General features: G+C 38.7%; 1 pseudogene; it reads left to right on the top strand.

The window, feature by feature from the left end:
- LOC143665960 (splicing factor YJU2-like) overlaps positions 1 to 18,145 on the top strand; it is an 89,053-nt pseudogene extending 70,908 nt beyond the window's left edge.
- Positions 18,146 to 25,805: the final 7,660 nt, after the last annotated feature.

The raw sequence follows: 25,805 nt of genomic DNA, 5'->3' as shown, positions 1-25,805 counted from the left end.
TCAAAATTCCATTTGGTAAAGGCAGAATAATCCCTATTCAATGCTGTATGTTTGAGTCTGTAATTAGATCATCTCCCTAGAGATGTAACCCAATCAAGAGTGGTTGTTAAGTTGGATTGGGGGAAATGTGTCTCCACCCATTTGGGTGGGTCTTGATTAGCTTCTGGAGTCCTATAAAAGAGGGCACATTTTGGAGAATGAAGGAGATTCAGAGAGAGCTGGAGAAGAATAACATAGCCATGAGAAGCAGAGAGCCCACTAGTCAGCAACCTTTGGAGATGAAAAAAGAAATGCCTACTGGGCTTCATGAAACAGGAAGCTAGGAGAGAAAGCTAGCAGATGATGCCATGTTTACCATGTGCCCTTCCAGATGAGAGAGGAACCTGATCTTCATCAGCCTTCTTGAACCAAGGTATCTTTACCTGGATGCTTTAGATTGGACATTTCTATAGACTTATTTTAATTGGAACATTTTCTTGGCTTAGAACTGTAAACTAGCAACTTATTAAGTTCTCCTTTTTAAAAGCCATTCCGTTTCTGGTATATTGCATTCTGGCAGCTAGCAAACTAGAACACCTGGTATGCAGCTATTGATCTGGCAAATTTTTTTTTCTCAATAGCTGTGTTCTAGTTTGCTAGCTGCCAGAATGCAACACACCAGAGACGGATTGGCTTTTAATAAAAGGGGATTTATTTTGTTGGTTCTTCAGAGGAAAGGCAGCTAACTTTCCACTGAGGCTCTTTTCTTACGTGGAAGGCGCAGGATGGTCTCTGCTGGTCTTCTCTCCAGGCCCCTGGGTTCCAACAACTTTCCCTGGGGGTGACTTCTTTCTGCATCTCCAAAGGCCTGGGCTGAGCTGCAAGTGCTGAGACGAGGAATGCCGAGCTGCTTAGCAGCACTACGTTGCAATCTCTCATTTAAGCACCAGCCAATTAAGTCAAAAGTCACTCATTGCAGCAGACACGCCTCCCAGCCAACTGCAGATGTAATTGGCAACAGATGAGGTTCACGTACCATTGGCTTATGTCCACAGCAACAAGATTAGGTATGCTCACCTGGCCAAGTTGACAACTGAATCTAACTAACACATGTCCACCCCTTGTCAACTTGGCAACTTTAAGCATCACCTTAAACAGATGTAAAAAATTCTCTTGCTGTGGACCTGTGAATCTCAAAACAAGTCCGGTGCCAATAAGCAAAGAAGATATTCACAGGATACAGATTTTCATTTCCATAGGGAGAAATTGGAAGAAACACAGATGTAAAACCTGCAGGGCAAGCGCCATGGGATTTCAAAGTCCAAAAGTCATTCATCCTTGGGCTATAGGAAGTGGCAGTCCCACCCCTTCCAAGGGCCTATGCAGTGGCCGGCCTCTTTCCAAATCAACCTCGGGGAACATCAAGGAGACCACCTCTGGGCTCCACTCTCTCCAGGCATCAGGGCCACCCCTGGGCTCTCTGCCATTTCTGGGGCACATGCTCAGCCCCTCCACATGGTGGCAGCCAGGCTCTCCCAGTCCCCCAAGGAGCATGCTACACCTTTTCCAAGGCCTGAGGTTGCACAACTCTTCCACTGCAATGAGAGGGGAGACTCATCCTCGCCCTTCAGGGTAAACTCACCCTCTCCACGCATACAGGTGGGTCCACTCTCCTGGCCGAGGTTTCTTGGCTTCAGACCTGAACTTCCATGGTTCTCACTCTGCAAACTCCAATCTCTCCCTTTTGTGTCCTCCTTTGTCAAGATTGGCAGTGGTTTCATTTACACCAACAGTCTCTTCAAGCCCTCCAGGACTTCTCCATCAATCTTTTCACAGTTCCTCCAAAGTCTTCCCCTTAGCCATCCAAAACTGTTCCAACATATCTGGTATTTGCAAACCACAGCAGCACCCCACTCCTGGTACCAAATCTGTTCTAGTTTGCTAGCTGCCAGAATGCAACACACCAGAGACGGATTGGCTTTTAATAAAAGGGGATTTATTTTGTTGGTTCTTCAGAGGAAAGGCAGCTAACTTTCCACTGAGGCTCTTTTCTTACGTGGAAGGTGCAGGATGGTCTCTGCTGGTCTTCTCTCCAGGCCCCTGGGTTCCAACAACTTTCCCCGGGGGTGACTTCTTTCTGCATCTCCAGAAGCCTGGGCTGAGCTGTAAGTGCTGAGACGAGGAATGCCGAGCTGCTTAGCAGCACTACGTTGCAATCTCTCATTTAAGCACCAGCTAATTAAGTCAAACGTCACTCATTGCAGCAGACACACCTCCCAGCCGACTGCAGATGTAATTGGCAACAGATGAGGTTCACGTACCGTTGGCTTATGTCCACAGCAACAAGATTAGGTATGCTCACCTGGCCAAGTTGACAACTGAATCTAACTAACACAAGCTGTTAGTAAGGACTGCCAGAAACAGTTTGATTTCAGCTGGCAAGGCCACCGGTATACCTTCACTGTCCTGCCTCAGGGGTATATTAACTCTCTAGCCCTATGTCATATCTTGTCTGCAGGGACTGTGATCATTTCTCCCTCCCACAAGATATCACACTGGTCCATTACATTGATGATATCATGTTTATTGGACCTAGTGAGCAAGAAGTAGCAACTGTTCTCCACTTATTGGTAAGGCATTTGTGAATCAGAGGATGGCAGATAAATCCAACAAAAATACAGGGCTTTCCACCTCAGTGAAATTTCTAGATGTTCAGTGGCATGAGGCATGTAAAGATATGCCTTCTAAGGTGAAGGATAATTTGCTGCATCTGGCTTCCTCTTATGACCAAGAAAGAGGCACAATGCCTTGTTGGTCTATTTGGATTTTGGCAAAAACATATTTCTCATTTGAGTGTGCCGCTTTGGCCCATTTATATCAAGTGACCAGAAAAGTGGCTAATTTCCAGTGGGGATCTGAACAAGAAGAGACTCTGAGATAAGTGTGGGCTGCTGTGAAAGCTGCTCTGCCACTTGAACCATATTATCCAGCAGATCCAATGGTCCTGGAAGTGTCAGTGGCAAATAGAGATGCTGTCTGGAGCCTTTGGCTCATTTAGGATGGATCTTTTGGTTTTTTGCATGGGCAGGCACCGTGAATCGAACCTGGGTCCCCGGCATGGCAGGTGAGAACTCTACCTGCTGAGCCACAGTGGCCCACCCTAGGATGGATCTTAATTCTATTGCTAGAGTCCTTTATAAAGGGAAGCAAGACAATGAGAGAACACCAAAGAAGCAAGAAGCTGAAATCAACAAAACCTAGAAGGAGAGGGAAAAACCAGAACATGCTGCCATTTGCCTTGCTTTATGGCAAAGGATGCAAAGATCACTGGCAGACTGTCTTTGGGAAGAAAGCATCACCTTGATGATACTTTGAATTGTTCATTTTAAAGATCTCAAAACTGTAAGCCAACCAGCTCATATTGTGTAAGCTGAACAATATCAACATAGGAAATTGAGACAGATTTTGGGATTAGGTGTCAGGTTCTGTGATTGCAAATGACAAAAATGTGTAAATGGCTTTGGAATTGGGTAATGGGTGGAGGTTGGAAGAATTATGAGGTGCTTGATAGAAAAAATCCAGATTACTGTGAAGACTCTATTCATAGAAATATGGACACTAAAGATATTTCTGATGAGGCTCTAGAAGGAAATGATGAATGTGCTATTGGAAACCAGAAGAAAGGTTTTCCTTGTTTTAATGTGGTAGAGAATTTGGCAAAATTGTTCTGATGTTCGGTGGAAGGCAAAACTTGAGAGTGCTGAATTTGGATATTTAGTTGAGGAGACTGGGAAGCTAAATATCAAAAGTGTTGTCTGATTTCTCCTTGCAGCTTATAGTAAAATGTGAGAAGAAATGAATAAGCTGAGAATTGATCTTTTGGGCACAAATTAACTAGAAATTGATGGTTTGGGAATTTTTGAGCTTCCAGGAACTGCACCTCCAGAGAATAGTGGTTCATTTGAATGTTTAATGGAGCATGGACCCAGTCAGCCATTTACATGCAAATTAGAATTGAGAATGCAGTTATCTAGGAAGGACTTGTGGTAAATTCTTTTGCTGATGGTTTGGACCGCTGTGTGCTACATAAGAAACCAGCAAGTTTTTACAAGATCCGTATGAATGGTACCTCTGCTGGGCTAGAATTAATAGTACAATAATAAAATGTGCTTTCCTCAACTGTAACCGATGTACCACACCAATGCAAGGTGTTAATAATAGTGTGGTATATGGGAATCCTTTATTTTATGCATGTTTGGTATGCAAACCCACAACCTCTCTGATTAACAAAAAAGGAAGGGGAAAAAAGAGACAGAAAATGAAAAGATTGAAGAAGAATCACTTCAAACACAGAATCATAGAAGTTGAAATCTGTACTGAAGACGTCTTCTCAGGCCAAGTGAGTGGGCCACCCATTCATGCAAAAAGGGTGAGTCTGCCCTGGAGCTTGGAAAGGGAGGCATTCCATCCCCTTTTTCATGAGAAGTGCTGCCACCCCACTGTTCTCAGAGAATTCCCTGAGGATTGTAGAGATTGTGACCACCAAACAAGTTTATTCAGGGAGTGGAGCCTTCATCCCAGTGTTTGGGGAGAGCACGGCTACTGCACAAACCTTTGGAAAGGTGGATCTGCTGCTCCATGAGGCCCAGAGGACAAGATGTTCCATAGATGATTGTCAGACCTTGAAACCTAATGGACTATTCCCTGTAGGATTTTGGAATTATTTGGGACACTTGACCCCTGTTTTCCTTCCAATTTCTCCTCATGGGAATTGGGGGTCTATATCCTATGCCTGTTTCTCCATTGACTATCAGAATCAAATAACCTATTTCCTTATTTTCACACATGGAGGAGAATGGTGCCCCAGGACAGACCACATCTATAACTGATTTTGATTAGACTTTGCATTTAGTATTGTTATTAAAATGACTCAAGGCTTTTGGGATATTGCAATGGTATGAATCCACTTTGAACGCAGAAAGAACATGTCTTTTTTGGGATCCACATGGTGAAGTGGAGTGGTTTGAAGCTGTGCGTATCCCCCCCCAAAATTCTTAAATTTAATCCATTTCTGTGTGTATGAGCCCATTGATGAGGTTATTTCGGTTAGGTATGACCCACCTCATTCAGGATAGGTCATATTCTTATTACTAAAGTCTTTTATAGATGAAAGAAAGACAAAAAGAGAAAGCCATGGAAGCAAGAAGATGAAAGCAATGTAACCCAGAAAAGAAGGGAGAGACTAGTACATGTACCCTTGTGCCTTGTTATGTGTCAAAGGAGCCAAGGATCACTGGCAGCTGGTCTTTAGAAAGAAAGCATCGCCTTGATGCTATCTTGATTTGGACATTTCCACTGCCTCAAAACTGTAGGCTTGTAAGCTAATAAATTCCCATTCTTTAAGCTGAACCATGTTATAATATCTGCTTTGAGCAGCCTAGGAAACTAAAACATACTCTTTATCACTAAAGATGATCTTGCATGCTCTACCCTAAACCTAGAAAGCCTTTCCGTTCTCTCTTCTTCCCCATATCTATCCTACTCATCTGGGTAATTCATACAGATACTTCAAGCATTTATTCAAAATCCTATCTTTAGGAAAAATATTGAATATGTAATTAATAGCAGAGAATTTAATGGTATTTTACCTTTTTAGTTTATGCATCACTTTTTCATATGTATTTATCTATTTTCATGATAATTTGATGATGTTTTTCCTCATAAGTTATACAAGCATACCTTGTTGTACTGCACTTTGCTCACTGCATTTTGCAAATATTGTGTATTTTTATAATTTAAAGGTGTGGCATTCCCTCACGGGGCAGTAATATTGCTCCAACCATTTATCCAACTGCATGTACTGACTTCATATTTCTGTGTCACATTTTGGTAATTCTCACAATATTTAACACTTTTTTCACTATTACTATATCTCTTATGGTAAACTGGAATCAGTGATCTTTGACGTAACTATTGTAATTGTTTTGGGTGCCACACACTGTACCCATATAAGATAGGCAACTTGACAGATAACTGTTACGTGTGTTCTGATGGTGTCATTCTCTCCTCAGGCCTCCCTATTCCCTGAGACAAAATAATATTTAAGCTAGGCCAATTAATAGCCCTACAGTGGCTTCTAAGTACTGAAGTGAATCATATATCTCTCATTTTTACCTCAAAGTGTAGAAATGATTAAACTTAGTAAAGAAGGCTTGTCAAAAGCTCTGACAAGCTAAAATCTAGGCTTCTTATGCCAAATAGCCAAATTATGGAGGAAAAAGAAAAGTTCTTGAAGGAAATTAAAATGTCTTCAATTAACTCTAGTTAACACATGAATGATAAGAAAGCAAAACAGCCTTACTGCTGATATGGAGAAAGTTTTAGTGGTCTATATAGAAGCTCAAAGAAGTCACAAGATTCCCTTAATCAAATCTTAATCTAGAGCACAAACTAACTCTCTCCAATGCTATGAAGGCCGAGAGAGAGGTGAAGAAGCTACAGAGAAGTTTGAAGCTAACAAAGGTTGGTTCATGAGGTTGAAGGAAAGAAGCCATCTCCACAACATAAAAGTGCAAGGTGGAGTGATCAGTGCTGATGTAGAAGCTACAACAAGTTATCCATATCTAGCTAAGATAACTAGTAAAAGTGGCTACACTAACAACAGATATTCAGTGTAGACAAAACAGCTTTATACTCAAAGAAGATGCCACCTAGAACTTTCATTACTAATGAGGAGGAGTCAATGTTGGCTTCAAACCTTCAAAGGACAGACTGACTCTATTGTTAGGAGCTAAGGCAGCTGTTGACTTTAAGTTGAAGCCAACACTCATTTACCATTCTGAAAATCCTAAGACCCTTAAGATTTATGCTAAATCTACTCTCCCTGTGCTCTATAAATGGAAAAACAAAGCCTGGATGACAGCTCATCTGTTTACACATGGTTTACTGAATACTTAAGCCCACTATTGAGAGCTACTGCTCAGGAAGAAAAAAATCCTTTCCAAAGTGACTGCTCATTGATAATGCACCTGGTCACTCAAGAGCTCTAATGGAGATGTAAAATGAGATTAATGCTCTTTTCTTGCCTACTACCACAATATCCATTCTTGAGCCTATGGATCAAGGAGTCATTTTGATTTTCAAATCTTATAAATTAAGATTTTTTTGTAAGGCTATAGATACTATTGATAGTGAGTCCTCTGACAGATCTAGGCAGTCTATTGATAGCTTTCTGGAAAGGATTCACAATTCTAGACGCCATTATAAACATTCATGATTCATGGGAGGAGGCCAAAATATCAACAATAACAGAAGTTTGGGAGAAGATAATTCCAAACCTCATGGATAACTTTGAGGAGTTCAAGAATGCAGTGGAGGAAGTAACTGCAGATATGATGGAAACAGCAAGAGAACTAGAATTAGAATGGAGTCTGAAGATGTGACTAAATTGCTATAATCTCATGATAAAATTTTAATGGATGAGGAGTTGCCTCTTATGGATGAGCAAGGAAAGTGATGTCTTAAGGTGAAAACTACTTCTGAGGAAGATGCTGTGAACATTATTGAAATGGCAACAAAAGATTTAAAGAAGTACATCAACTTAGTTGATAGAACAGTGCAAGTTTTGAGAGGATTGACTCCAATTTTGAGAGAAGTTCTAGAGTGTGTAAGATTTTTTCACACAGCGTCTCATACAACAGAAATTATTTGTAAATGGAAGAATTGATTGATGTAGCATACTTCATTGTCTTATTTTAAGGAACTGCCACAGCCACTCCAGCCTTCAGCCACTGGTACCCTGAGCAGACATACCCAACTAGCCATCATCATCAAGGAAAGGACCTCCACCAGCAAAAAGATTCTGACTTGCTGAAGGTTCAAATAATGGTTAGCCCTTTTAAGCAATAAAGTATTTTTAAATTAAGGTATGTACATGGGTTTTTTAGACATAATGCTATTGCATGCTTAATAGCGTGCAGTATAGTGTAAACATAACTTTTTTCTTTCTTTTTTTTTTTGGTATGGACAGGCACCAGGAATCAAACCTGAGTCTCCAGATGGCTGGTGAGAATTCTGCCACTGAGCCACTGTCACACCACCCCATAACTTTTATAGAAACTTGAAAACCAAAAAATTTTTGTGACTTGCTTTATTGCAATGTTCACTTTACTGTGGTGATCTGGAACCAAACCTGCATTATCTCCAAGGCATGACTGTATAATCTCTGTGCAGGCTTGGACCACTTCAGTTGTAAGCTTTGAATCTGAACTTCAGAAGAGAAAGTTTAGGGTATATTAGTCAATACGTATTTATTAAGAGAATCGGGTACAAACGCATATTAGCTCCAAGTTGCTGTGTTGGGTATTATGTCCTTTTTCTACCAATTAATCCACTATTGAAGTTTTCTGTTAGGAAATAGAATTAATAATTGTATTTTTAAAGGATAAGGGATGGTTGGTGGATGACAGATCAATTTTTTTTGGTAGGTGAATACTAACATATGAGAGTAGAAGCAATTTCTTAGACCATGAACTATTTCTCGTCTTAAAATTTCAATTGTCTTTTACTGGTTTTGCTGAATTATTATTTTTTTTAATTTCTGACAATCATAAAGAGTACTAGTCTAGTTCTAAATGTCTTTCCTGTATATTTAATAACTAAATATACTCAAATTATTAACATTGTACAAATGAAACGCTTGAAAACACTAGTGGAAATACATTCAAATTTTGGAGCAAAACCATTTTGGAGCAAAAACACATTTTCTTCAGCTACATAGGTGTTTAAATGGGTGCTTCTTCCATCTCTCCTTACTTTAAGAACTGCTTGAATCTTATTTTTCTAGTACTCTTCTTTTTTTTTTTTTTTTTTTTAATTTGTTCTAGTAGCTAGACTGCAAACTCTACTTTAGATAAAGAAAACGGAATAAAACACAGTTTGGTTCACTCATCTCTGCTTCTCCCTTCTGACTCCACACCATTGAAAAATCCCCTGCGGCTCTTCTCTGGTCTTGTAGATCAATACTTCTTGTCTTAGTTTAATGAACACTCCTACATTGATCTCTCTCAGGTGCTGTGTTACTTTATGACAAATTTCTTGGCTACACTTCGCTTTTAGCTAAGTCAATGTGGCTCTCTGCTATTCTCTACACAAAGCAGACTGCAGCAATAGGACCTTTATTCATCGCAGGTTAATGTGCAATTTTTCACTCCCTTTGGAGTGGAATAAATAGACCTTTTTCATTTAATTCTTTAACTTCATCTTTTGAGTATGTTCTTGGAAGGATAATAAAAACAGTTTAAGAATGGTATGAGAAAACAGCAAAAAGAAGCTGTGACTTTTTGAAGCTTCTAAAACACTTTCCTGAAAATGAAAATTATAATAGCCCTAATAGTTATTTCTATTTGCCTTATGTCTTGTTACCATAGTAGCAAGTCATTGAATAATTCCCTTCTCCAGGAAGATAAACTAGAAGTACTTGTAGTTAACAAATAACTCATATTTCCAAAGACAATGCTTCCATCCTAGTTGCCTGTGCTGGAGGGAAGACAGAAATAAAGAGCACGGGCGGAGGGCATGAGAAAGCTATGGATGGTTGCTTTTGAACTCTATGTTAAGAAAGCTTTTAAGGAACTCTCACGCTTTTGCAGTTTTTCTTGCTCCATTTATACAGGGCATGGCTGATTAATAATGCATCTATCTACTCTTAACACATACCAGATCAATTTTACCTTCTGAATCTTTTGCCTGGCTTACCTCTCCTTGTCTCTAAACCTCCTAATTGTGGTTGGAATCCCAAATAAACTCTTTTCTCTTATTGCTTGCCTAAGCAAATTTCTAACTCAGTTTCCTGAATTCCTCTTAGGCTCTGATCATTCTCATGCCCATAATATACCATGTATGATCTCCTTTTGGCTGTTGGTGTTGCTTACATCAACACCAAGTACCCATACTCTGAGATATCACCAGAGGGAGAAGGTCCACCTTTCTAGATTTGCCACACAAAAAAAGGATCAATTCCAGGTTCTGATGAATGATGATCAGTTCCAGATGCCAACAACAATATGGACCTCCATTTTTTTTCAACAATTCTTTTGTATATAACTTCCAAATTTTTCACAGAGCATCCTGCCATTTTCAGAGCTCCCATGGTCTCTTTCCTGGAGTAATACACAAGCTACTACTCTATCTGATTTCCCCTTACCTTTGAGAAGACTAATTACTACACAACAGCCAGGAAAAACCTTTAAAGCTCAAATAGAAATATATTACAGTTCTCCTCACAACACTCTACTCACTCCCTCTGTCAATCACAGTATAAGGCAACATCTGAATGACAGCCAGTAAATTCATGCACAGCTCATGGTTTTTACCTCTCTGAGCTCAACTTGTCTCACCACAGTTTCAATCACTCTACCCAAACACACTCTACTTCTTGCACTTCAACACAGTAAATACAATTTTACCCAAATATTTGTACTCATTGTTCCTTCTGTTTCTAATAATTTTCCATTGAGAATCCACAGGGTTGAATCCTTCCCTTCAGTTAAGTCTTTACTCAATGGTCAAATTTTCCCAGAGGCCTTCACTGATAAAATTATTCTAAGGTGCAGCCACATTCAGCTCCATTTCCATCTTTTCCTTTCCTATTTCTTTGTTTTAACATCTGTCTCCCCCAATCAGGATGTAAGCTTCCTGAGGGCAGAGCTTTTGTTTTAGTTTATTTGTTCTATACACCCAATAGTCCAAACAGTGTCTGGTACAGGGTACTCAATAAATTTGGTTGGATGAATAAAATGCCATGGCTAATAGTATTTTTTAATGGGAAAATTCATGTGGTACATGTGCTGGTTTGAAACTGCTATGTACCCAGAAAAGCCATGTTCTTTTAATTCTCATCCAATCCTGCAGGGGCAGACCTATTGTTTAGGGTGGGACCTTTTGATTAGATGGTTTCTATGGGGATGTGACCCCGCCCATTCAAGGTGGGTCTTAACTGAATGCCTTGGAAGAGCCTAAATAGCAGCAGATTTTTGGAGATGTTTGGAGAACTTACACAGAAAGCAGAGAGGTGAAATCAAGACACAGACGTCTGGAGATGCTAAACTAAGACAAAACCCAGAGTTTGTCCCAGAGAAGCTAAGTGAGACATTTAGAGAGAGAAAGCCACTGGAATCAGAAGCTGAAGGCAACAGAATCAGGACCAAGAGCAAACAGATTCTGGCCACATGCTTTCCCAGTTGGTAGAGCTGTCCAAAATGCTGGCAGCCATTCTTCAGAGCAAGGTTTCTTTCTCTGGATGCCTTAGTTTGGATGTTTTTATGGCTTTAGAACTGTAAACTTGTAACTTAATATGTTCCCTTTGTAAAAGCCAATCCATTTCTGGTATTTTGTTTTCTGGCAGCATGAGCAAACCAAAACAGTACCTCATAAAGAGAAATTCCTACTTTACCACCTGCTCTGAAAACCTCTCATTTGGGGGTTGTGTGTTCAGATTCATTGACTCTGTGTTAGAATTTGGGAGATAGTAAGGGTAGGGATCTAAAGCTACCAGAATCCCCTTCTGATATCAAATCTTGTAACACTTCTGACTTAGGTCAACTGTTTAACCATCTCTTTTCTACCAAACCCACTAGTAGGCCACACCTTCATCACCACCTATCTTTTCTGCAATCAACATCTCTCCTCATTGGCCTATTGTAAAAAAGAATGGTATTCCTTAGGTGTTTTGACAAACATTGAAATCCAGATGATTAATTTCCATGAGGAGAAGGAGAAGGTGGAACGATATATTTACAGTGGAACTACCAAGGAATATCTTCCTTAATTTTTCCTTTACTTCCAATTTAATAACAATCATGAACTTTCTGATCCTATTTTTTCATACTTAGTTCCCATTTTATTTCATTTGATATGCTGCAAAGGGAAACTGACCTCCTGGGAGAACAGGGAATGCTGACTCAAATGTTTTCTTATATACTTGTCAGTCTGAAGGGAAGTTTGAAGTAATTTGCAAAAAGAGAGAGGATGGAGGTTGTAAACATTAAGATACCTTCCTACTCAGGTCTACCACCCATAACGTATGTTGATTTGGGGACGCTATTGTGTCTTCCTGAGCCTCAGTTTTTGTTTTTTTTTTAAGTTAGTCATAATAGTATCTACCTTGCAGAGTTGTTATGAGGAGTAATGTAAATGAGAAATGTAAATGTAACTAGAAATGCGAAAATCCTTCAACCACAGCTTTGTTTAAAATATTCCAAACTTTTCAGAATCTCTCTTTGCCCTCGTTCTTTCATTCAAGCACGTATTGAGTGCACACTATCTTCTATGCTAGGCAGGTGAGATGCAAAGATGACTGGAACATACCCTTGAATGTCCTTTTTCCACCCCTGGACATCTAGACATTTCAGACTCAGTTCCTGTTCTGCCTATATATGACATTCTTTCTGCCAACCAACACCCTTCCTTTACTTTTTAATCTGTGAGTTGAAAATTCTTTACTTTTTAGGGAAGTTGTTATGAAGCTATCAAACTCTATTTATGTATTCATGTTCAGTAGATGAATCACTTTGCAAAAGAGTTAATTTCTGTAAAATACCTGATTATTTTTTTAAAACCTAACACCAGACTTCTTTGAACTCTCAAAAATGTCTTTGTTTCTTCCTTCGCTAAAATGAAATACATCTTCTTATAATTTAGTTTCTTTCTCCACTGCTCAGAAATGATTATCCACATGCTGGAGATTTTTTCTCCCTGACAATTCATTAAATTGAATGGCACGTGCAATATCCCATCTGTCTTTCTAAAGGCACATCAATATTGGCCTACTTTGATTGAACTATCTAGACCAGCAATTCATTAACCTGTAACACACTGGCCTGTTGTTTCATTACTGCATCCTTAATGCTTCTTTGTTATTCAGAGATAACATAAAGTTCCTGGTTTTCTACTTGCATATTTAGCTTTATAAAATACAATTATTTTCTCTCTTATTTGAATGCTAGGCCATGGCCCCTGGAAACAGGGGTATAAGTAAGAAAAATTGCCAGTCACTGTTTTTCTTTGTATGTCACTGCATTTCTCCCTCTTCCTCTACATTTTAAATTATTTTTCTTCTTTCTATTTCTCATATTTAATAAGGTTGTGGTTGGCATGGAAACCAAGAGATTGTTTCATCTTCATCATCTTTGTAATAAATTGTCTCTTTACTTCTGGTGCTTGAAAGTGGCAGTGGAATAAATCCCCAGGTTACTCAGTAATGGAGGTAGATAGATGAGTTGTAACATTAGCTGATATTCCTGAATACATTTGGGTACCTTCTACCACTTCATCTTGTTGCTGGATCTCTCTTTCCTTCCTCTTCACTATAACAAAATTAATATTGCAATAATTGTTAATTGGGAACCATATCATTGTTCCTTGATAGATGATAGTTTAATGGGGAAGGAGGGAAAAATAAGTAGACAGTTATGATGTTAGTTGATAAGTACACTATATGTAGGGGTGCTATGGAAGCATCCCCAACTAGTATGACACATTGAGGTTGAACTATTTAGCCAGGCAAATATTTTTGGGGCGATCAAGAGAGAGATTTAGAATAGAAATACAGATTTTGAACACAAGAGAATGTTGGTTGTAGCTGAAACTATGAGGCTTGTCATCCAGGGAACACAGGCATAGATTAAAGAGAAAAGGGTCTAAGGCAAACCTAGGGGAACAAAACAGAAAATAAGGGATATGTGGAAGAAAAGATTCTGCAACGCCTTCTGAGAAAGAGTTATCAGAGCAATAGGGATGAAAAACAAGTGGTATCTTGAACATCAAGGCAAGAGAGTCTCAGAAAAGTAGTGATCAATGATGTTAAATATTTTATAAAGGTTGAGATACAAATTGAAAGAGTTTCCTGTTTGACCAAGCCAATTAATTTTCCTTTAGAAAGGCAGATGTGACATTAGAAGGACAATATATTAACTTTATAAATGTGATTGTCTTTCCATTATTTAGAAGGACAATGAAGAAGTCTCTTGCAAACAGAGTTACGGTAATCTGTACTCAATTATTTTCTTATGTACTAAGTATTGTTGACCTAAAGTGAAGTAAAGATACTTATTGAAAAAAAATAAGGCTATTCATTGCAAATAGGAATAACAGAGAGGTGAACCTTCATTAGTGACTCCTTCGAAAACAATAATCCTTTATACCAAATCTATTTGGGCAAGAAGAAGGTAGAGGTAAATTCTAGTTCCCCCAGGGTTGAGTTTTGTATCAGAGATTGGGAAAGAGACTGAGGCAACAGGTAACATTTTGCTTTCTAAGGGATGCACCAGGCTCAGGGCTTGGTGTGTGTGACCCTAAACTCTCAGGTGAGGGGATATCCTTAGAGTACCATGATCCTTGCTGACTTAGGCTGAGTCATCTAAAAGGCAAAGCTTTGCTTAACGTCATGATATGAAGTGGGAAAACTCATTCAAGTTTTAGAATACATCACTTTTATCTTCTATATGATATTTTTTTGCATCTGGTTTTCATTTCTGAATATGATTTTAAGCAAGTGGTGATATTGAGATAGCAAAGTAAAAAAAAAACAGTTTGCTGGTCCTTTAATTTAGAAAATTAAGAGAAAATCCCAGAGGTCTTAGACTGATCTGATGGACATATAACCAGGGCATCTGAGTACAAATCAGAATTATATCCTCTCCATTCATCCAAGCAGATGGTTGAGTTAAGGAAAATTGTCGTTCTAAATCAATCTTGGGAAATCTCTGAGGATGCTCATCCTTATGCTGGATAACCTTTTGAGTAAGCTTTTCTAATAGCACTCTCAGTTAAAACAGATTTTTTTTTTATTTAACACATTTTTTCCTAATACCTGTTTGTAGTTCAGGAAAATGGAACATGTTATATGTTGAAATGCTAATTGTTAGATTAAATGTCATTAATATGGTTACATGAGATTTCTACTCTCTCACACTCACAAAAGTCTTACCTGCACATTAATGTGGGAGATAACATGCCGTAGCGAAAAGGACATAAAATGAACAATTTCAAGACCAGTACTTTTAAACTATATGTAATTGTGTTTTATGTATGTTGTGAAAGTAATATTATAAAGACACAGATGCATTAATTATAAATACTTTGAGGGAAAATATATACGTAATTTATTATATATGTATTTTTGCATATTTATCTCCCATCCACTCACCGATGCACAGAACATGTTTAATGTTTAGTACAGTGAGGAAAATAAGGCCAATTATTATATATTTCAAAAACGTAAGGGTTTTTTGAGAAGATGAAACCATATTACATTGTACAATTTGTTCATTTTTTTTTCTCAGAAAGAGAAAGTTATTGTGGATAAGAGAAAAGAAGAGAACTCCCATTGTAACCATTTCTGAAGTTACATTCATGCTGACACAATAGTTAGGTGTGAAATTCATCACCATGGTTGTGGGGATTTGTCTAGAACATTACTTCAGATGATAGTCCTAGGGCATCTGATTTCACAGCAGACACTGCAAAATCTTATGGATGTCCTCTTACTGAAAATCAATACCTCATTTTTCACCAAATCCTGCCCCTTAAGTGATTTGCTCATATTTCTCTGAGGTAAATTGCTGCTTATTTCAACAATGCTGCACATTAACTGTGCATCTCTACTTCCTTCATTAGCAGAATATTTTAAGTTGATAATATTTACAAATATGTTTGGTTTATCTGTTGCTAGAACAAAGATGTTTTGCTTTATAGAAAAGATAATTCTGCAGTGTATGGAGTTTTCCGGGGATGAATGATAAATAAACAGCCATCACCACTGTTTCCATTGTCATCTTCTATCTTTGTAGAGTCAAGCATACATTTAAAGTCTGTAATGGTATATGATTCATTGTCAAACAGAGCACCCTTTCTTCATGTGGCCAAGGCATCATTTAACGTACACAAGAACAAAATCAGAATTATGGTAAGACTGAAGACTTTTTAAATATATATACACAGCTTGAGTTCAGTTAATATATAAAATAATATAATTTTATTAAGAAAAACATTTTCAGTAACTGTTTAAAGGGTGGTTGCATGGCATCTAATTGTTCATAAAGTAGTACCTAACAATATTTGACCTGTGTGGAATTGCATCTATTTTCTTTATTTCAGTTTTATCTTCCAAACAACCAAGATAGCTAATTACAGCAACCTGAGCATTTTAAAGTAAAGTTTCATCTTTTTAAATTAATATTGTTTCAAGTTCTTTTCAGAAAAACTATTTTTTTCCTTACATATGCGTATCAGTTTAAAAGTGATTTAATCCAGAATGAGACTAAAATAAGTATGTTTTCCAGCTGAGATATTTAGGTCAATCTAAGGTATAAAAACTTAATTGATGGATCATCAATTGAATGACACTTTGTTAATCAAATCATTCTTATAAAATTAGGTAATGTTTGATTTTTTTTCTGTTTTACTGTGCTGGCAGTTTAATGTCTTGAGAAAGATTTTCCTTTTTATTGCATGTTTCAAACTAAACAACTTGAAATTGTATTTGGAATAAGTGACAAAAGTCTCAGTTTTTTGTTAGAAAATTCTGGATATTAATATATTTCAAATCAATTTATATAAGATTATTTTGAAAATTAAAAAAAAGAATAAAACAAGAAAAGCATTTGATTTCCACTTCCAACATTTTGTAGCTATATGATTTTATTAGGAAAACTGATGTCTGAATCATATATTAGTGATTTCATATATGAAGATAACACTTATCCAAAAGGGTGGAAGATGTGAGGATTAAAATTGACAATGTATGGAAAGTGTTTCTTAAGAGTGACTAACAAATGGCATATGACAAATTCCTGTTTTACATCAACCATTATGCTTCATTTCAAATACATCAATTTTTTTTTTTTAAGTAAGGAACATTTCTTTGTCAGCCACCATATTTTGCAGTTGAGATTTTGGTAAATTATGTAGGGACCTTGCATTTTTAATGTGATTCTGTATTCTTCAATTCCTAATGGAAACTAGTCACCAATTCTTTCTTCTTATTTTTACCAATGTTAGCAGAGTAAGAGGTACTGGGAGTGGGAGTCAAAGAGGTTGGAGTGAAAAGTTTTAAACAAATACCATCCATCGGACTTCGGTCCATACAAGAATGCCAAACACAACCACCCCAAAGACCAGCAGTACATTGAGTGATTGACGGTCCCTTCAGGCTGAGGTGTAAGACGTGCCAACAACCCAGCTACAGGGACACAAAATTCAGTGTGCACAAAAAGTGCAGGCCGTGGTGTATCCAGACCTGTCCATCTTCCGGGTCTACATAAAATGCCTGGGCTACCTGGCAGAGATCACGTCCAAGACCGATGCTGTCAACACAGACTTCCCCTTGGGGCAACGAGCCACATGTAACTTCCAGGTCGAGAAGCTCCTGGAGGAGGACGAGAAGAAGGCGCAGAAGGAACGAGAGGACGAGGAGGTGAACGACCCCCTGAAGGTGCTGGAGAACCGAACCAAGGCCTCCAAGCTGGAGAGGGAGGTGCTGGAGAGCCTGCAGGAGCTCAAGGACCTGAACCAGCGGCTGGTCCACACGGATTTCGAAGCTATACTCCCCCAACACCTTCTCTTCGAGGAGGAGCAGCAGATGCAGAAGCTGGTGGGGAACAAGAGGGAGATGGTGGCTTTAGTGGAGGAAGCTAGAAAACGATGCTGCAGGGTCGAGCGGGTAGGCAGGGTAGCTGCTGCCCCACCCTGACTGCCCGTTTGGCTCTACCCTACTCCCTTCTTGGATGAGGCTCAGAAGATCAAGAGGAAGGCAGAGAGCTGGGAGTGGAGTGTTGGCATCTTGGCCACAGGCTGTCAGGCCTGATCATGGTGAGGTCAGATCAGGACCACAGATCCAGAATGGGCAGGGCCAGCTCACCGCTGCCCCAGGTCAGCAAGCAGAAATGGCTGACCCCTATCTCCTGGTTTGTCCTGGGGTCAGCCCTTCTGGACATGTCTGGAGCTGGGCTGCAGGGTCAAGGCATGGAGGGACCGATTCCCACCTCTCCCCGCAGGCACCCCACAGAATGGGAAGGTGGCTGACCTTGCCCACTGGAAGCCCAGGGCTGCCTCCCCAAACCAGCTGGGCACATATTTGGACACTAAGGACAGCAATGGCAGCAAATGAGCCCCAGGTCAGAGGTCACAGGGATGGCTCCAGCCACAACAGAGGCCATAGGAACTGGCAGATGAGGCAGGAGGCCTTGGAACCAGCCAGAGCCACAAGTGGACAAGCTGCCACCAAAAGCCTACTGTGACCTTGACTGGCCTTCCCTCTCCAAACCTGGTCAGATATTCTGGCCTGCAATATCCTGAAGCTACCATAGCAACTCTTGGGTGCTTGCTCAGACAGCCTTTCAGGAGCTTAGTGGTGCTCTTTGGGTACATGGGAAGCCTGCCCAACCTGAGTTGGCTCCGTCTCTTCCCCCCACAAAACTTTCCAGAACCAATAAAAAAGCCTCTGTGACAGACAGCACAGGATGAGTTGGCTTGAACAATAGGAACTCACTGGCACACTGGTTTGAGGTTAAAAGTCAAAATCAAGGAGTCAGCAAGGCAAAGCTTTCTACCCCTGCTCTCATGGTGACCCCCAGTGATCCTCGGGGCCCCTTGGCTTTCCCGTCATAGGATTGTGTCCTCTCCTTTCCCTTCCAGGTTCCATTGACTTCCATTTTCCAGCTTTTCCCCATGACTTTCTCCTACTCTGGCTTCCAGTGTCTTCACTTCATAAAGCCTCCAGAAATCCAGATTAAGACCCACCCTGATTCAGCTGGCCAACATCTTAACTAAAAATACCATCTAGAGGTTTTCTCTAGAATGGTTGACCTAGAGGGATGTGGATTAAGATTAAGAATTTGTCTTTAATTCAATCCACCACATTCCCAAACCCACCTTGGTGCCTGCTTTCTGCCAGCTCTGAGGAGAGGCCAAGAGTCAAGGCCTCTGTTGACATGATTCTTGTATTGTCCCGCAAATATGTATCATTTCCTCCCATGGGCACCAAGCAGAGGAGCCAGGCCCATGGGATTTGGCCTTGAACAGAAGAGGAGAAAGAAAAATTATCTTCATGAGCTTGCAACCAATCAAGGGGAAGCAGGCAATGGACAATAAGAATCATAAGTTAATTAATTAAATGAAATGGTAAATTTAAAAAAAGGAGTCCCCACAATCTCCTCTGATCACCCTCAATTTCAGTGATTGACTCTTGCAATTAGGACAGACTTCTTTATAAACAACTTTAAAAGCTCATTCTGCAGTTCGAGCTTATTTGTAGATGTATAGGTTTCTGACATAACAGAAAAAAAAAACTTGCTTTTATGTTTTGTGATACCTAAAAGATAATTATTTCTGGACGGTACAATGGCGGCTCAGTGGCAAGAGTTCTCGCCTGCTATGCCGGAGACCCAGGTTTGACTCCCGGTGCCTGCCCATGTGAAAAAGAAAGAGAATTATTTCCAGTTTGAGAGAGAGATTTAATCATTTCTTCATAAACAGTGTTGAATTGAGGATCTGTTGACCTGGATTTCTAGTCCAGGCTTTCTTAGATGCTAACTGTATTTGCTTGGGCAAAACATTTCATCTCTGAGGCTTTCTTTGGGAGTTGACGAGATCAATGGTCCCCAAACCTGATTGATCCTTTGAATCTCCCAGAGAGCTTTACAAATACAGGTTCTTGGGCCTTACACCCAAGCAAGTCTGGGATACATCCTGGTGCTCCAGTGATGCTCATGAAACAGGCACTGAGAACCACTGGACTTCACCACTGGTTCTCACGTTGGCATTGTAGATAAATGCCTGACCACCTGGAAACATCATTTAATTGGTCTCATGTGACCTGAGGTTTAAAAGTTTCTGCAGCTGATTCTTATATGCAGCCCAGGTTGATGAGCTTGGGCTGAATGTTCTTTAAGACTCAGACTGATATTAACATTTTCTCATCTGAGAACTCTCGCTTCACTTTGCCTTGATAAGTAGTTATGTGGTGGTTTTATGGCATTTGATTAAAATGTGGTGCTCTGCAAAAAAAAAGAGAGAGAAGCTGGAGTAGTTCGTGGCTACGTCTCTCCTCAGTAGTGAGACTAATGAATGCAGTTAGTAGATTATGTTAAAAAAAAAACCCAAAAAACAAAAAACAGAACATTGAGTTCATTACCAGAATTACATAGCACAGAGCATGCTCACCAAGTTTTCAGAAAGAACAGAAATGAACAGGCCAGTAAATGAGACCAAGATCAGCATTTAAAATGTACTAAAGCACAGGAGAGATGGGATGAACCCAACAATGTGAAACTTTAAAAAAATGACTGTAATTGCTTTTGGGGGATAGTTAAACATAAATTGCAATTACCAAGAGGTTTAGCAGCGACATGGATGAAGAGGAGTTGTGGGTTATGTTAGTTTTCTATGGCTGCTGTAACAGAGCAACATAAATTCCATGGCCTAAAACAATAAAAATGTACTTTCTTACAGTTCTAGAGGTTGGAAGACCAAACTGTCTCATGAGGCTAAAATTCAGAGGTCAGCACAACTTGTTCCTTCTGAACTCTTCAGGGGAGAATCCGTTCCTTGCTTAGCACTGCTTCTAGAAGCTACTCACATTCCTGGGTTCATGGCTCCCATCCAGCAATCATTTCACTCTGACCTCTGCTTCCATCGTCACATCATCTCTGACTTTGCTTTTCCTGCCTCTCTCGTGTAAGGACACTTGTTATTGCATTGGGCCCAAGACTACAAAATTCAGGATACTCTCCCCATCTCAAGTGCCTTAACTTAATCACATCTTCAAAGCCCCTGTGTTAAGCAAGGTAATATATTCACAAATTCTAGGGATTAGGACCTGAACATCTTTGGGAAGAAGGATTTATTGCCTATCACAGGGATTTGAATAAGTGCAATACAAGGCATTAATGCAATTTGGTGCTAGTAAAATTAATATATCAGGCTTCAACAATAGAAAATGAAAATAATGCAAGAAATAATAGTTCAGCTCTGCTCTGCTGACCAGAGTCCTTATATTACAGAGAAAAGGGACTAGGGTAGGAGTGGACTTAAAAACATGATATATAGTCATTCTAACGTGGACAGTTTAACACAGCAAAGAAGGATGTTACATCTTTCTTCAAATATTTACAAGGCTATCTGTCAGAAGAAAGAGGTATTCACATCACTGTGTGTGACTTAAAGAGCTAGAAATAGCACCAACACTGCAAGTTGCAGTATGGTAGACCTTTGAGACAACATGGAAGGAAATAATGTTTGGCTTCCCTGGAAATCTTCAAGCTTGGGTTTTATTAAACTCTTTATGGGCATGTGGTAATAGGACCAAAGCACGGGGTAAGAAGCTGGATTAAACTACATTACTTTTGAAGTTACTTCAAAAACAGCTTTGATTTTATTAGCCTCTGGGTTATATTTAGGATGGAATCACTCTAGTGCTTTTTATTATTAGAATTTTTCCCATTTGTAAAGTGGTAACTGGCTTATATAAGTCTGTATCGCTCTTAAATAAGAGATCTTCAATCAGGCAGTGAGTGAATCAGAAGTGAAAGCAAAGGATCTGTATGAAAAGTTCACACACTCTGTCATGAATGAGGAATTTACATTTAAATAGCACAGTGTAGGGTAGAGTCAGAAATAGGAGAGCAGGAAAAATTTAATGTATTTGTAGCAAGGTAGAAGAGAATCAGAAGCAATGCCTTTACAAGCACATGAAAGGGCCATACGATGAATGAGAATCACACTCAATCACTTTTGTAAAAGTGTTGCAAATACTTTGTATAAAATATGTTATCAATCCACTGATAGAAGTATAGATGGCACTATCTAAATGTATATACAAAGTAATGTGTTTACAGAATATTTCCTTGAATGGCAATAAATAAAATAATTGTGTCCCCTCAATGACATCACTGAGTTTTGAGAAACAAGATGAATTCCCTGCGCACAGCATGGAATGTGAAATTCTAAGGAAATATCTATGTTTTCTACCTACCTATCTAGCTACCTACCTGCCTACAGATCTGTTTATTCATCTATCATTTCATCATCTAGGTCACTTCATCTCAGTTCTTCAAAGCAGTATTTCAAAATTAATTGTAAGCATAAAAAAAAAATATGGAGGAAAATGGAAACAGTGCTTTTGAAGTTTTTCTGTATACAAATGACCTGGAAGGGTAGCAAGTAGAGAAATAATCAAGAATCATTAAGACATTTGGAAAATAAAGACCAGTAGTTCTGGGGACACTGAAAAAGAAAGAAAAAGCCAAATAGAGTATGATGAAAAATTATAGACTAAGATGAAATTGCTCTTTTTTCATGAAACATTTTTGTTTGTATGTTTCTCTGTTTATGACATTTTAAAGCATGAAAATTTTCAAAGGATTAGGGATAAGGGAAAATGTCGAAGATATACAATAAAGAAAAAGAGAGGAAAATAAGGAGAAGTCAAATGGAAAGAATATAAAAAAGTCATGGGCAAAGAGAGCATAATTTAAATTTTGTATTTTATTTATAACTGAAAGTTATGTTTATCTAATAGCAAACTGTCACTTCAGAGGCTCTTTAGAAAGAAGTGAACGTCACAATGCTCATGACAAACAAGAAAAGCCTGAATGACAGAGAGAGAGTTGAGCCAGTTTAGGGGCATAAACACCTTGCAAAGAAGTTTTACATCAGTGTTATAAAGGGATGCTTCCTTACAGAGTAAATAGGTCCAGGAAGTATTTCTCATGGAGAATGAAGAATCAGACTAGCTTCACAACTACAAGCAAATCATCCTTCTCTCAAAAACATATATATATGTAGTTTTTTTTTTTTTTTTTTTGCATGGGCAGGCATCGGGAATTGAACCCAGGTCTTCAGCATGGCAGGCAAGAAGACTGCCTGCTGAGCCATCGTGGCCCACCCTCAAAAACATATAATCTCTACTGAAGTTGTGTTGTAGCTCATTAAGGAAGACGATGGACTACAAACCAAAATTGAAGCAGACAGATTCGGCCCAGGGCAAATATCTACCAATCATGTTTAATCTATCTAATAGCTAAGAGAAAAAGACCAAGACGATTAAGTCCTAACCTGATTTGAATTTGCTGAATTTAGGGAAGCAATTGATAATTGAATGTAATGACGTTTTTAACATGTTTCCATATATACTCCAAAATCTGATAAGTAAATGACAACCATTATTGTTATTGATATATTGAAGTGGCTTGGAAACAATCCATTCGTTTTTTTTTTTTTTAATAAGATGACTTGCAAACTTAAATAAAAATAATCTATGCAAATCATTTTAAGTTCGGAAAATTTCTTGAAAATACTGTATTGACAAGAATTTAAACAAGCCCATTGGAAGAATAGTATTTTAAACCACTTAAAAAAATAAAACATGATTGACTAGAAGCTTCCTTGCCAGAAGTAAACAATATTTTTTCAAATTGATTCCCTTTGCCAGCAGGAATTAATTGTGCACATGTAACATATTCAATATCAGTGTCATAGATTCAATCGCATCCCCCAAAAAGTGAGTACTCATCACCAGTACTGCAGAATGTAATGAGTTCATTATAGATGGAATTAGGCAAGTTAAAATGACGTCAGACCAGAGTAGGGTGAGTCCTTAACCCAGTATGCAAGAGAAGAAAATGTGGACACAGAGCGACAGAGGGGCATGCCCAGCAAAGACTGAACAGAGAATGACATAGGTCAATGGCAAACCACCAACAGAAATCAGGAGAGAGGAAAGGCATGGAAGAGATTCCTCTACAGACGCGGTGGTACGTTGACCCTGTTGACACTGGCTCTTTACTTCTTACCTCCAAAACTGTGAGACAAATGATTTCTGGTGCTTTGTTAAGGCAATCCAAGGAAACTAAGACAATGAGGCTTTAACGAGGAGGACTGAAGTTAGAACTAGAATGGGGAGGAGCTAGGTGAGTAGCTGATGCAACAGAGGAATTGCCACTAAATTCCTGTGCAATGTGGAATCCATTTACTTTTTCAAGGTGATCAAGGGGTCACTCTTTCCATCAGGAATAATTTACCACTGCCAAGCACTCTAGTCTTCCACATGATCTCACAAAGATGAGACACATAATCAAAGAGTCTAGAAATAAAACAGAGAACTTTCTTTTAACTACATGTGTAAAGAGTTATCGTTCATTCTTTAAGCCACTTGAGTAGAGTTATTATTCATTCCTTATTGAGAGGGAGCTTGGGATTTGTATTAGAAATCATTGGTTAGCCTTTAGAATTAATTGAGAAATAAATCGTATCAAGTTCCTTTTATAGGGAGTGAGTCCAACAATATTTAGCAAACTGTATTTTAATGAAATTTGAATTTGAAACCCTTTCATTATGTACAGACATATGAATGGAAAGCAAAGAGTACATGCTTGGAATTTTAATTTTTAGTTTTAGGGGTGAGTAAGGACAATCTAGCGTGTTTACTAAATCTACATGTTGCAGCTATTCTAACTTCATTGTGTGAGAAATAGGTAAAATGAATGGAAACTTTCTCTCTCTATGGTTCTATATGCCTCCAAAATTTAAGAAGTTAAGTTTAGGATTTGCATGGATGAAAATAGCATTTTAAAGCTAATATAAAGAAGGAATTTGGAGACATATGTCCGTTTAAAATGTGTTGCTAGTGGTCATATTGCCCTTTATGAAATAGACAGACCATGGACATGTTAGAACAACAGATGTTCTTTTCACCTAAAGACATTAACCTTAAGGGAAAGAAAGCATTCATCAGTTCGATTGAGCAGGTGGTATTTGCTGCTCTCTCTGTGCCTTTGTTTCCACCTGCAGAGCAAAGGCTAATTGAATTTTCTTCAAAATGCTCTTATGAAGGGAACATTAAAATTGGTCAGTCAAAGCCATAGTTAAAAAAATGTACAGTCAATGCATTGCCATATTTAGCAAGTAGGGTTTGAGTCAACCAGCTTGTTTCCTAGGCTTAAATAGGGTACCTCAGGTCTTAATTTGACAATGACCTCATACTTCTTATTGTTCATTTTACAGATAAAGATACAAAACCCAGGAATAATTGTAATTTAACTGAGGTCAAAAGAAAGTTGATCAGGATCCAAGATTCTAATTACTTGTTGTGGTGGTTTGAAGCTGTATATGCCCCCAGAAAATCACGTTCTTAAAAGCTAATCGGTTCCTATAGATGTGAACCCATTGTAAGTAGGATCTTTTTACTGTGTGGCCCAGCCCAGTGGGAATGAGTCTTAATCCTATTCCTAAAGTCCCTAGTAAGCAGAATGAAATTCAGAGACAGAGAGAGAAAACTACAGAGGGAGTAACCCTCTGTAAAAAAATCTGTAAGAGAAGGGAGAGATCTAAAGACACAAACACAGACATGCTGCCTTGCTTTGTGACAAACTAAGAACCAAAGAGCCACTGGCAGGGAGCCCAAGAATGCCAGTCTTTGGAAAGAACACATTACCTTGGTAATTCCTTGATTTGGACTCTTTTCCCAGCCTCAAACAGTGGGCAGGTAAGTTCCCATTGTTTAACCGTGATCCATTTCATGGTATTTGATTGGGTAGCCAAGGAAACCTAAACACTTATTTTTCAAAATTTTATTTTTCAAAAATTTATTTTTTATGAGGGATGTTGTAGGTTTACAGAAAAATCATGCAATCATGCAGAAAATAATATATACTTTTTCTAACACATCTAGTTTCCCCTACTGTTAACACTTCGCATTAGTGTGGTAACTTCATTACAATCGATGGAATACTATCATAATTATACTATTAACTATAGTCTGTATCATACCC

This window comes from Tamandua tetradactyla, chromosome 22, assembly GCF_023851605.1.
Source record: "Tamandua tetradactyla isolate mTamTet1 chromosome 22, mTamTet1.pri, whole genome shotgun sequence".
Taxonomy (NCBI): Eukaryota; Metazoa; Chordata; class Mammalia; order Pilosa; family Myrmecophagidae; genus Tamandua; species Tamandua tetradactyla.
Note: the sequence above shows the minus strand (reverse complement) of the source record. Positions and strands in the feature narration are given on the sequence as shown.